This window comes from Dryobates pubescens, chromosome 22 (genome assembly GCF_014839835.1).
Source record: "Dryobates pubescens isolate bDryPub1 chromosome 22, bDryPub1.pri, whole genome shotgun sequence".
NCBI classification, from domain to species: Eukaryota; Metazoa; Chordata; class Aves; order Piciformes; family Picidae; genus Dryobates; species Dryobates pubescens.
In genome coordinates this window covers 15,534,053-15,545,926 of record NC_071633.1, presented here as the reverse complement: position 1 = coordinate 15,545,926, position 11,874 = coordinate 15,534,053, and the positions used below count along the sequence as shown (strand labels likewise).

General features: G+C 46.4%; 1 long non-coding RNA gene across 1 annotated transcript; it reads left to right on the top strand.

Moving 5' to 3' along the window:
• Positions 1-385: 385 nt before the first annotated feature.
• On the top strand, positions 386-2,028 carry LOC128898361 (uncharacterized). The gene is made up of 3 exons (XR_008462818.1): positions 386-440; positions 767-950; positions 1,902-2,028. It is a non-coding gene; the product is annotated as an uncharacterized LOC128898361 (long non-coding RNA).
• The last annotated feature ends 9,846 nt before the right edge of the window (positions 2,029-11,874 follow it).

The following is an 11,874-nucleotide window of genomic DNA, read 5'->3' as shown; positions in this document are numbered from 1 at the left end:
TGACTGCTCACTCTGTTTTCATGGCCAGTCATTTGATAAACCTCTCCTGTGGTGGTAAGTGTAGAGGGGCTTCTGCACAGGTTTGTCAGCTGCACAACCCAGCTCTCTGCAGCCGGAGTAAGTGTGGTCAGCAAACCATAAAACATTGGTAAGCTCTCTGCATCATCATGAGAAGCAGAAGTTTTCAAGCATGCAACTGCAGGTCATGCCAACTGAAGTGAAATCCTTTTTGATTAAACCTTGCGTGAGCAAGGGGAGCGATCGGATTGTCAAGACGATGCTCGAGGTGCCAGCACTGTCCTTTCGGAGGTACAGTTTCTATTTACAGATGTTGAGCTCATGTCTGTGGAGGCTAAGAGCCATTTCTGTGCTTTTCTTTTTTAACCCTAGACTACTGCACCAGCTGAGTCTTTACAGGACCCTGCAGAATCAGCACCAGGGTAAGAATATGTTTCCCAGTCCAAACTGCACCACACCAGTTTATCTGGATCACACCAGCTGTTTCTTCTCAGCTTTCAAGATTAATCTACTGAACTGTAGCATAAGGTTTAGATGCCCAAGCCACCCAGGCACACATCACTGGGGTCAAAGCCTGTTGTTGCTTTTATAGCTTGAAGCAATCTCTGATTGTTGTCCTTGAGACATTTTCCCACCAAGTGGCTCCTGCAGACACAGATCTCCTTTCTGTGTTCAGAGATGTGGTTTGTTTCTGTTATCACCCAAGTCAGGAAACAGAATGTTGTATCACCACATTTGTCTTGGCCAGGGCTCACCATCTCATACCCATGATGTGGCAAAAAGAAAGGATACCAACCAGAGGGAGGACAAGAACCATTCCCAGTCTTATTCACTGTTCCTGACCTGTACCATGTCATCATCAAGAATAGTTACAGAGGAGATCAAGAATAGTTACAGAGGAGCCTTTTATGACATTCAGATGCAATTTGCAGGTACAGTATAGAGCAAACTTGAGCATCTTAGTCTCTTGGTTATTGACTGTATGTATTCTTCTGCTGATGGAAACTTCACACCATTTCAGCTGAGAAGGTTGCTTTGTTGTTGTTGTTCTTGAAGAAAGCAATCCAAATCATATATGTCCCTTGTCCAAAAACATGCTGCAGGAGCAATCGAAACTGTTGTTTCCACTCAAGGGAAGAGAGACTCCCTGGTCAAAGAGGAGTTTCCACAGTTGCCACTGTGTTTTCCAAGTCCCATGCTAACTCAGACCTGAGCCAAGCAGGGCAGCAGCATGGTTCAGAGCTGAGGGTTAAGGAAGGTATTTGTTAGGGCTTTGCTTGCTCTGTCCAATGTAGAGGGAAAGGGCAAAGCAGTTACTTCTCCAGATACCCCCAAATACTGCCTTGTATTTCATGCCATGGTTTGATCAGGCAAATCCCCATAACACACAGCAGTGTCTTCCCCCTCAGCAGTCTGGTGACATAATTTCCATTGGAAGTGGTTCTGTGATGGCCAAGTGGAGGCAGACTGGCTTCCTTCTAAGAGAGACTTCTATTACTGTAAAGATCTGGTGAGGGTTAGGACCTTTGCAGTGTGTTTTGTACTTGTCATCTCTTCAGAGAGGGCCTTATATTTTTGTCAGAAGGGACTTGCATGCATAGGGCAGGTTGGTCCTCAGGTTGCTCATAGTAGGGGAAAGCAAGGAAAGAAGTACTTTCCTAGACACACAGGGACTTTGGAAGGGAGGGGCTGAAGTGAATTTCCCCCCTCCCCAGAAAAAGACAGATAGAGGATCCCTAACAGCAGAAGCCACTCACTAATCTGCAGCTGGTTGAAGAAGTCCCTAACACTGACTCTAAGACATAGCTCAGATGTCAAAGACAACTAGTAGACTGGTTATGGTGTGCTGAAATGTGATGTCAGTACCACCTTGTGGTTCACAGCTGCAGAAAAGTTCTACAGCACTGTCACAGGCCTGCTCCCAGGGAGGAAATACTTCTGCGTCATTGCCTGCAGTGACACTGGGGACACTGACACCAGATTCACAGGAGCAGTGATACACCTCCAAAGGTGAAGGTAAGCATAAAAATTCATGACAACACTGGAGGAAGTTGGGTGTTCTTATATGAAAGACTATGGACTAAGCTCAGGCTCCTGTGGCCTTGGGTATATCATTGACCTGTTCTCAAGCTCGGGTCCCACCTGGAGAATAGTCCCAAGAATACCTCCTGCTTTATCCCATCCATATGTTGGCAGTCTCTCCAGGCCTGGGCTTCCTTTCCCTAGGTGTGTGTGTAGCACATTGCACAGCAGTTCATAGAGATGCTGGTTTACACTAGGACTCAAGGCAGCAGGGGCTGTGTGCAGGGAGGGTGACATTATCACATCCCGACGTAGAGAACATTGATGTTACAAGTGTCTTTGAGCATATTTCCACTCTGACTGGCATTTATTGCCTAAAGGAAAAGCAAATACATCTGTCACATGTAGAAGACTGTGTAACAGTCATTTGTGGGGCAGAACCTACAAGAAGTTTCTAGAAGCCCATCGGGTAAACACCACCTTTGTCAGTGTGCTGCTAAGGTGTAATCACTAATAGAGGTGTCTCATTAGCATGCCTTTCTGAAGTGCCTTGGGAGCCAAAAATCCAGAAGTATTCTAGATTTTCATGGCATTAATGAGAAGGCATCAATATATCCCCATGAAGCCAAAATCTGACACTTTATTTACAGACCAAGAAAGAAATTAATTCCTTGCTTACAGTTGCATAGATTAATGGGAGACTGAGGTTTCTGATTCCTTCCTTTCATGCTTCTCAGTTTGTATTTGTTTACATGGTGAGATAGGTATGCTGGCCAGAGGCTGAGAGTAAGGTGGTGTATTGTTCAAGTCTTCCTCCTCCCCAAGTTTTCCCAATACTCAAGCTCTTGGGATATGTACTTGGGCAGAAGACTCTATCTTGGGGGTGCTGGCTCTCTGCTTGCATGTCTGTGTGTACAACAGACAGTGCAGCATGAAGCAGCCCACAGGGACTCTGTCCTGAGCAGTATTTTGATTTCAAGGTGGAGTATCCCAGGAAGGACTGTGCTTCCTGCTTCATCATGCCACTGAGGAACCACAGCATGGGTAATGGCAAGAACTTGCACCATGAGTTGTGCTCTCATTGCCAGGCTCAACAGTGACCCTGTACCAGGGCAATATTGGCATCCAACTCTAATTTGTGGTTCAACTCAACAAGCAGCATCTGCCTGCTTATGATGCCTTCATCTTCCAGCTGCAAGCTGATCATCTAAGTTAGCTTTGCAGCCACTGTGATTTGGTGGTGGTAATTCCCTCCAGGCTGAATAGCCATATATTTAATATCTGAGGAGTTTCCACCCTGCTATTTCCCAGGACAAGTGCACTTAACTGGGACTGGCACTGTGGAACACAGTTCTCTGGGACAGTTTGGCTCTCATCCTTGTCACAGAGGAAGAGATTGCTCAGACTGTAGGTAGGGTAGCTGGAGCCACAAGAGCCATGTTCTAAGAACTTACCTTCATGTCAAAAACTAGCTGAATTCTGACTTTGTGTTCTTCTGAAGACACTGAGTTTTGTCTTCTGCTAATTGAAGCAGTATTGGGTCCCTTGAAATGGTGTATTTTGGCTAGCAGGTCTCACAAATTCCTTAGCTCAGAGGCAGATATAGCCATTTCTCAGTCCCTAATCAAGTTTGCCCTGCACCCATGGTGTACTTAGCACCTCCAAGAGGCAACTGATGCAGTCTGACAACAGCTCTGTGCTTTTTTTGCATACCACAGATGCTGCACTGGGTAAATCTGTTCTCTTCCTGTGTGAAATGGCAGGATTTTGCCAGCATTGTATGCAAGCTAGTAAACATTTCCAAGGCAAAAAGGAAGAAAATGGGACATTTCACACCCCACTCCCTTCCCTGTTTTATTCTATGCCAGTAGCTCCCATTCAGTGAAGCTTTCAGTCAGGCTGTAACATGCAGCTTGGTTCCAGCTGGCTCAAACTGGTCCTATGAGTCTGACCACTTCCAGGTGCATGGGATGAGGTTTTAGGAACAGTAACCACAAATGGTCTTCCTGTGTCACTGTGCCCAAACTTAGAGGTTGGTCTTACAGTATGTACAGCAGGGCCTTGAAACAGCTGTGTCCTGTGAGTTTCATCAGCCTCTGGTAAGCTCACCCTTCTTATGGTTAACTGGGGAGCCTTGAAGGTTAAGCATTCTCCATTCTTTTGGCTGTTATGACACTGAAGTATGTTTGTTTCAGTCTCCCTTGCTAGAGACAGGCCCCGGTGACTCAGGACCTGTTGGTGTTCTCTTAAAGGGAACAAGAGAGATACTGCCAGGCACAGCTTGAAATGAAACTGATACAGCACCAATAATGAGGGACTATATTTGGAAAGATCTTTTAAGGTTATTTTTGTCTGTGATCATTGCTTCTGGACAGCCTGCAGACAACTGCTGAGCTCCTGCACCCCGGGCTTGGTTCTTTATGCTAATGCTGAAGTAGCTCTCTGTGGGTCAGTGGAGGGAGGGAGAGGATGCACAGACTGTTTCCTCTTCTGATTTTCAAGCAAACTTATCTGTCTTTGTAGGATACATGCAACACTTCCTTCCCTGAAGCCACCCACTGCCTGCCTGAAAGACTGATAGCAGCTCTACTGTTTTTTGAGAACTTCTAGTGTTACTTATCTCCTGCTTCCCATGCTCCCTGGTACACTCCTCCCTGAAGCCAGTTTCAAGCCAGAGCTGGAGGACACATTCCTAGTCCCTAAACTCTGTGGGAGCTTTGGTTGGCATCTGCCAGCCAGGATGACACAAGAGGGCAACCCTGGGAGTGCTGTGCACTGAGGTTGGGCAAGCCTGAGGGACATGGGGAAGAGCTTTTTATCCCATGGAGATCTCTCACTGTTGAGTAGAACCTACCACACTGAGCTTGTTACTGTAAGAGCTGTCACAATGGGAACATACCTCTGCAGTTAAAGCAGCCTGTTTACAAGCACAGCTGGCTGAGGAATAAGGCTTGCAAAAGCACTGTGTGGGTGAGATGCTAATTTATATTGAGATTCCTTTATAGGAACCTACTTCTGAGGCCTCCAAGGGCTCCTCCTTACCTTGGCCTGGACAGTCTCTTGGGAGAGTCTCTCTGCTTCTCAGGCTATGTGCAGCTAAGCAAGGTTGGGACCATCAGGAGTCAGACCTCCTTTAGGGCTCATGCTTCCCTTTGGCCTGCCCTCCTGTGGTCTTCACCATGGCCTGCAGGACAATCTCTGCTCTTGGAGCATCTCGTGTCCCTCTGTCTTCACTGACCTCACATACTCTCACTCCTCTCTCTGGCTGCAACTACAGTTACACAGATGTTTCTCTGCCTTAAACAAGTTTCTGTGGAGGCACTAGGCTGTTGCTGATGGACCTTAACCAGCAGCAGGTACATTTTGGAGCTGGCTGGCACTGACTCTTTCAGAAACAGGTGAAGCTTTTAGCAGCTCTCACAGAAGCCCCCCCCCCCTCCCCCCCCCCGTAGCACCCCAGCTACCAAAACCTTGCCATACAAACCCAATACATCTATGCTCTTCTGTCTCTCCTCTGTAAAGACTCTTCCTTGCTCTCTTCTACTTAGCCATGTTATCAGATTTAGTCTTTTTCTTGATCTTTGCAAAAACAAACAGGGCATTGCTCCACCTCTGATAGGCAGCAGCAGCTCCTTCCTTAGGCTGGCAGGTGTCAGGCTGCAGAGAACATAGAGCCTGTTAAGACTCAAAGTGAATTCTTTGGCACAGCACTGAAGAAGGGGAAATGAGAATGAAAATGACAACTCCCTAAACCTGAACTTTTCACTTCTTATGAAAACTGTGACCAGACAACCTTTTCCTTTATACAGTGGAAAGCTTTATAAAGCTTTTTAGCCAGAACTTTGTGAGACTTGCACACAAACACAGGGTTGGTTGCAGCAACCAACATTTGGTCCTGTTTTGGTTTGGTTTGTGTTTTCCTTCAGAAAAAGGTGCTAAAAGCCTCGGGAACACAGTGACAGAAAGCTTGCAGAAGTCAAAACACAACCAGTGGAAGCAGCTCTGCCTGGTCTGGCACACAGAGCAGCATTGCTGTGGTTGTGTGGCTCAAAATGCCACTTCCTTTGGCTCTGTAATGGTCAGTTAAACCAGGTGGTAGAGTGGGGCTTCTGCTTGGCAGGGATGCTTCTGATGTCTCTGGCTTCCTTCCCTCTAAGTGGTTTCAGACAGCAGGGTGCATGATAAAGATGGTATTTCTAATACCATCTGACAAAGAATCTTAATGGTAGTAAATGAAGCCAAAGAGTGCTGTTCCCCGAGTTTGCTCCTGCACTGGTCAATGAGAATCCTGCTTCTGAGGTCCAGAGGAGACTCAGGTGCTGTCTCCATGTCCCCACATAGTCCAGCAGCACCTCCATGATGGTCTGGGTGGGAGATGGTGTATAAACACAGTCATAAACATGAAACACTTACATCCTTGCAGTACCAAGAAAGCAAATACAGTCTGTCGCTTTGCAGTGGGGGAGTCGCTTCATGAAAGAACTGGGCCACAGAGGGTAAAATTTGAGAGCCAGGAGGGTCCAGGAATTTCAGTGCTGGTGGCCAAGACTACATAAGGAATTACAGAATCTCTGAACCACTGAAGGATCAGCAGATTGACAGATAAATACACATATTGGCACTGGTTCTTTGAATGTAGAGTGAATCCTTGCGGGAGCTGGTTGTGGAATAAAAGCACAGCAGGGGTCAGCCACACACTCAGTCTGAGAATATTTTGTCACCTTTGTTCCATCTGGATCTAGGTAGGTGTGAGGAAACAGGATGCTCCTCCCAGCAGGCCTCTAAGTTTTTGAAAGGAATTGGGAAAGACAAAATTAAAGAGGAAAAAAGCAGGAGTTTGTTAACCCTGTTGTTAACCCCTTTGGACTTTGAAAGGAATTACTAGCTGGTACTCGTCCATCAGGGGTACATCAGGAACTGCTTCAGAAGGGGAGTTTGAGGAGGTCTCTGTTAAGCTTGTGAGCAGCTCCATTTAATAAACTGGGAGCAGTTACACACTCCCACTTTCCATGCTATAAATCCTTGAAACCTGTTCTGCTGGTGACAGATGGCCCGGTTCAGCATTAATGAAACCAAATATCTGTCCCATTGCATCAAACAGCTGAAGATCCTCAACCAGAGAAAATTGTCCATGCTATCCTACTTCTTCCTCCTGGAAATATTGCTGGGGTGGATGTGAAGGAAGGCTTGGCCATTTGTCTGGGATTTCTGGGCAGCAAGCAGCCTTCCTAGAGCTGGGGTGTGTGTGTCTGTGTTTCAGGGTTCCCCAGACAGGAATGGTGTAGCTGGCTGTGACAACATCAGTCAGATTCATTAGGGTGCTGGGTAGCTGCAGGGCAGAGCCACACCCAACTGGTGGCCATAAAAGTGGCACAAAACTGCCTATTAGGTTCAGCTGGCTACACACTGCATGCTGAAGCTGTCACAGAAAGAGAAAAGGAGCAAGGAGACATCATCTCTGCACAGTAAAAACACCTGGTAAATTAATGTTTTTAATTGCTGTTACACACTGAAGAAATGAGAAAAAAAAAATACATTCCAAACAAAGAATTAAAACAGTAAAATCAGCATAACCATGTTAAGGAAGGATCCCAGACCAAGTGGCCCTACTGCACCTGGTGACCTTTACAATCACAGTAAAGGAAGTAAGTGCTAGAGACTTTCAGACATGGCAAAATGCTTGACTCCCCAGAGGGGAGAGCAGCTGCCTCAGTCACACCTTTCAGTGCACTCTCACTGGAATGGGTGGGAGAGGGGCTGGAGCGAGAGGCTTGCAGGGGTACAAGAGATGGAGATTAGTGTTCAGTACAGAGCAGTCAGGCTGCAGGCTCAGCCAGGCAGCACGACTGCTTTCCCAATGGCATTTGCTTCTTCCTCCCTTGGTTCTGTTTGGTTTGTAGGATTTTGAGTTTTATTTAACCAAGTGTCAGGTTCTGCTGGCCTGACCTTGCCAGCACCATAGACTTGGAGCAAGCCTCCCCAGGTGAATAAAAGCAAGGCCTGGTCCAGCAGGAGCCTGCACAAGCAAGGTCAAGATCAGCGTATTTGTCCCGATTCAGCACCATCGCCCCGTGGGCTGGCTTTGGTTTCTTGCTTGCTACCTGTCAGGAAAATGTTTCTCCCATTTCCTGATGCTTTCTCAGTCTTCTGACTGAGCTGAACTGGTCCAGTTGTGTTCTCACTGTAGCTCGCCCCCTGCTTCCCTCTTGTACGAAACCAGCCTCACGCTTCAGCCTCACTGTTGAGCCATCACACCACCCCAGCAGAGCTCAGCCTGCAGCAGCAGCATAATGTCACCACAGAAACAGTACAAGCCACCCAAGTTTTGGCATCCCTGCCACCTTTTCTCAGTTGCAGTTTATCTAGAGTTGTATGTTTTTATTCTTTACAATAAGAGCAAAAATAAAATAACATTAAGAACATTTCCTCCAAACTTAAGAAAACTGAAACCCAACAAAGATTTTAAAGAAACCATAAAAATTTGCATTGTGTTTGCTTCTGAGTTCATATGAAGATAATCTTTTACTGCAGCTGCTTCAGAATTCTGGTCCATTTCACAGGTGCACAGCTCCCGTTCCTCGGTGTGTAATTCCTCGCCTGGGGTTTGAACAGCAGTTTGTGCTACCAGAACTAAGTAGTTGCTACCTGTAGTCCAGATTTCAAATCAGTGAACAGTGGCATTTTGATCCTAGTTGAGAAGGTGGTGATGGTTTAGAGCTGTATGTCTAGATCAGCTTTTGTCCTGGGCCCTAGGACTGGTGATACAAGCACTTCCTTCACTACAGAACCTGCTCTTTCTTTGATTCAGCTGGAAGGGAGTAATTCAAGGAGGATGTGCTGACCTTATTGATTCCATCAAGGCCTTCCCTCTCTGCTTATTTTAAAGACAGTAAAAATGACAGAAACTAAACATCCCCTTTGCAAGTTGTCCCATAAAACCCAGCCAACCTTCTGCAGAAGGAAGGTTGAACAGAATGACTTCATTTTCTGTCCCAGTCTTTTCAACAGCCCCAGCAGACTGTGATGAGAGCACTGTGTTTTGGCTGGAATAGATTTACCCTAGCTACCAGTCAGTGAGAAGACCAGACTGCAAAATTTGGCTGCCAGGTTCATGTCTAAGGATTTGGTTAAGGATTTTAGAAGAACTAAAAACCCTTTGCAAAACTGAAATTAGAGTTCAGATTTTTAAGCTAAACTCTCCTCACAGTTCAAGTGCAGCCGAGCCCACCCTGTTAACCAGTATGAATAAATACTTTGCTTTTGCTTTCCATCTGCTACAAAGTGAGAAGGCAGTCACACATTCCATGCTTTAAGGGAAGCCCTGCAGATCCCTAAAAGCATTTTGAACACTAAGGTAGGATACTACTTGAGATTTATATAGCACTGTACATCTTTCAAGTGCCATATGAGCACTAATCCTCACAGCATCCTTGTGGGGTCAGTAAGTGCTAATATCCCCATTTGAGCAATGGGGCGAGGGCCTGGTCTCCTGCTGTTGTAACTTGGCTTAGCACTGGCCCTAATGTAGCTGTGCCTTTTTCCACCTGATGAGCACCTGGCCCCAGAAAATTTGATTTACTCAAGGCCACAAAAGGAGCAAGCAGGGATGAAAGTCAGAAGTACCCAGGAGGACTTCTGTCATGAGAAGTCAGCAACTTCCCATCCTTTTCCAAGAATAGTTCTGATGCCTCTGCTTAAAAGAGCCCCTGCCTACATCCACAAACCAAGCAAAGAGGCAGCTGCCACTGAGCTTTACAGTTGCTGTTTGCTTTGATCTGCTCATTCCGGAACAGCTTCCAAAATGACCACGCTAGCAAGCTGGAAACACCCAGGTCTGAGTGTCAAACTATGGGGCTGGAAAGTTTTGAAAAGCCACTAAAAATCCTGCAGAGTTTGCCCTGGGAATTGGCTATCCTTGTGTAAAAATCTGTCGGTTGTCTTCACTGGTTACAGCATGAAGCCTTCAGCAATCCACTTAAAAGCCATTAGAGTAATTCTTAAACCAATTAGTCTTACAGTTGCCTCCTTATGGACAGGTATTAAGCACAAATACAATTTTCCTGGTAGAGTAGGAGTAAAGCTGTTAAAATCCTCTGGCTTTGTTGTTCTCAACTTGCCATTTCCACAGCAGCTTCACCCTGCTGCCACTGGTGTGACTGGCACAGCTCAGAAGCATTACTAGCACTTAAAACCGGTTGCAATGAGTATTGCTTCTTTGATTTCATTGGAAGTTCTGTGTGAGGAGAATCAATCTACAGAAAGAGATACAAGGCTGAAATAAATGTGCTTCATCTTTTAGATGTCCAAATAAGGAGCCAAAGGATCTCCAAAAGGGTGGCAGCTACAGAAAGGAAAGAAAGCAAAAGCAATCAGACCATGTGTGTAACCTTGACTCACCACAGATGGGAATTGCAGAGGTGTTTGAATAGAGCAATGTGACACAAAACCCTCTCTACTTGGCAAGTAAAGGAGCTGGTGCTGGGGGGACCAAGCACTAGATGCTTCATTCTCTCTGTAACATCTCTGGGCCAAAGACTGGGTGCTTCTCAGAGACTGTACCCTTGAAAAGGGGAAGAATGGATCAAACCTCACAGTTTTACAGTGTAAAGAGACAACAGGAAGATCCTCAAGGGCACGTTTGCTCCCTTTCAAAGTGAAGACTGACCTTGCTGGGGATGAGTGAACAGATTTAATCCCCATAAAAGGTATTTAACAGACTGTCAGCAACTGCTTAGTGTTTCTCAGGGTTTATGAGACTCAGACCTGTGTCAAATCAGTGTCCACAGCATCTGGTCTCTTCCCAGCAGGAAAGAGCCTCTGGGAAAATGGTCTCATTGGAGTATTATGGATTAAAAGGACAAGTACAGAGCAGGAGAGAGATTCTGAAGATTGAGAGCCTTCACTGGCAAACCTCTGAGGCAGCCAGGAATCTCCCTGACTTCATATGCTGAGAAGGCTGAAGCCATTGTAGCATTGGGAGGGAGCCAGCAGTGTGTCCCAGGATGTGTCCCAGCAGCACGCTCCAGGTGAAGGGACAAGAGCCTGCTTGGGCTGCAGAGGCTTCTGCTGTCTCAGCTACCCACAGACATCTGCCGCCAGAAACTGCCTCTCTATGGAGACAAAAGGGCAGACCTCCTAACAACACTTAGAGGATACTTTCCTCCAAGTAGCCGGTGGTTGGTGGTGGAGCAGGGTAACAAAGCAAGCCAAGATGAAAAAGCATGCATAAAAGCAACTCAGCCAATCTTTTTGAAGAGAGCTGGATTTATCACACACACATCCCTCAAAGCAAAGGGAACCCCAGGGTGTAGGGGACTCTGCCTGCTAAGGACTGAGTGCTGGACTGTCCTATGACAAGGTACCGTGAATCAGAATGAAATGGCTCTTTCCTCACACACTGGGGGGACAGTGGGGTTCACCCCAAATGCTTAGATTTCCTCTTGGCTGGGTAAATCTGTTGCAGGGGGAGATTTGCAAACAGTCAAGCTGAGTAACAGCACGTGACATCCATGAAGAGCAGGGTTCAAGCTGTGGCCAGGAGATAAGCAATGCTGATGAATGAAGATGTTTTGTGGCTCTAAATCCCCTTAGCAGTTTACTCCAGGCAGGACCCAGTGCACCAGTGAAGGAATCCTGACAATATTACACAACAGCATTAAAAAGAAGAGATTACATGGGGCTGTGCTATTTACAATGCTTTCCCTCTCAGTACTGCAGCTGACCCCTCTGATCTCAGTCTGAGAAGCAGCAGATGACTCCGGGGGTCAGGATGGCTAACCCAGGTGTTTGTAATACTGGCATTTGCACTAATGCAGGAGTTATGGGAGTCTGTTC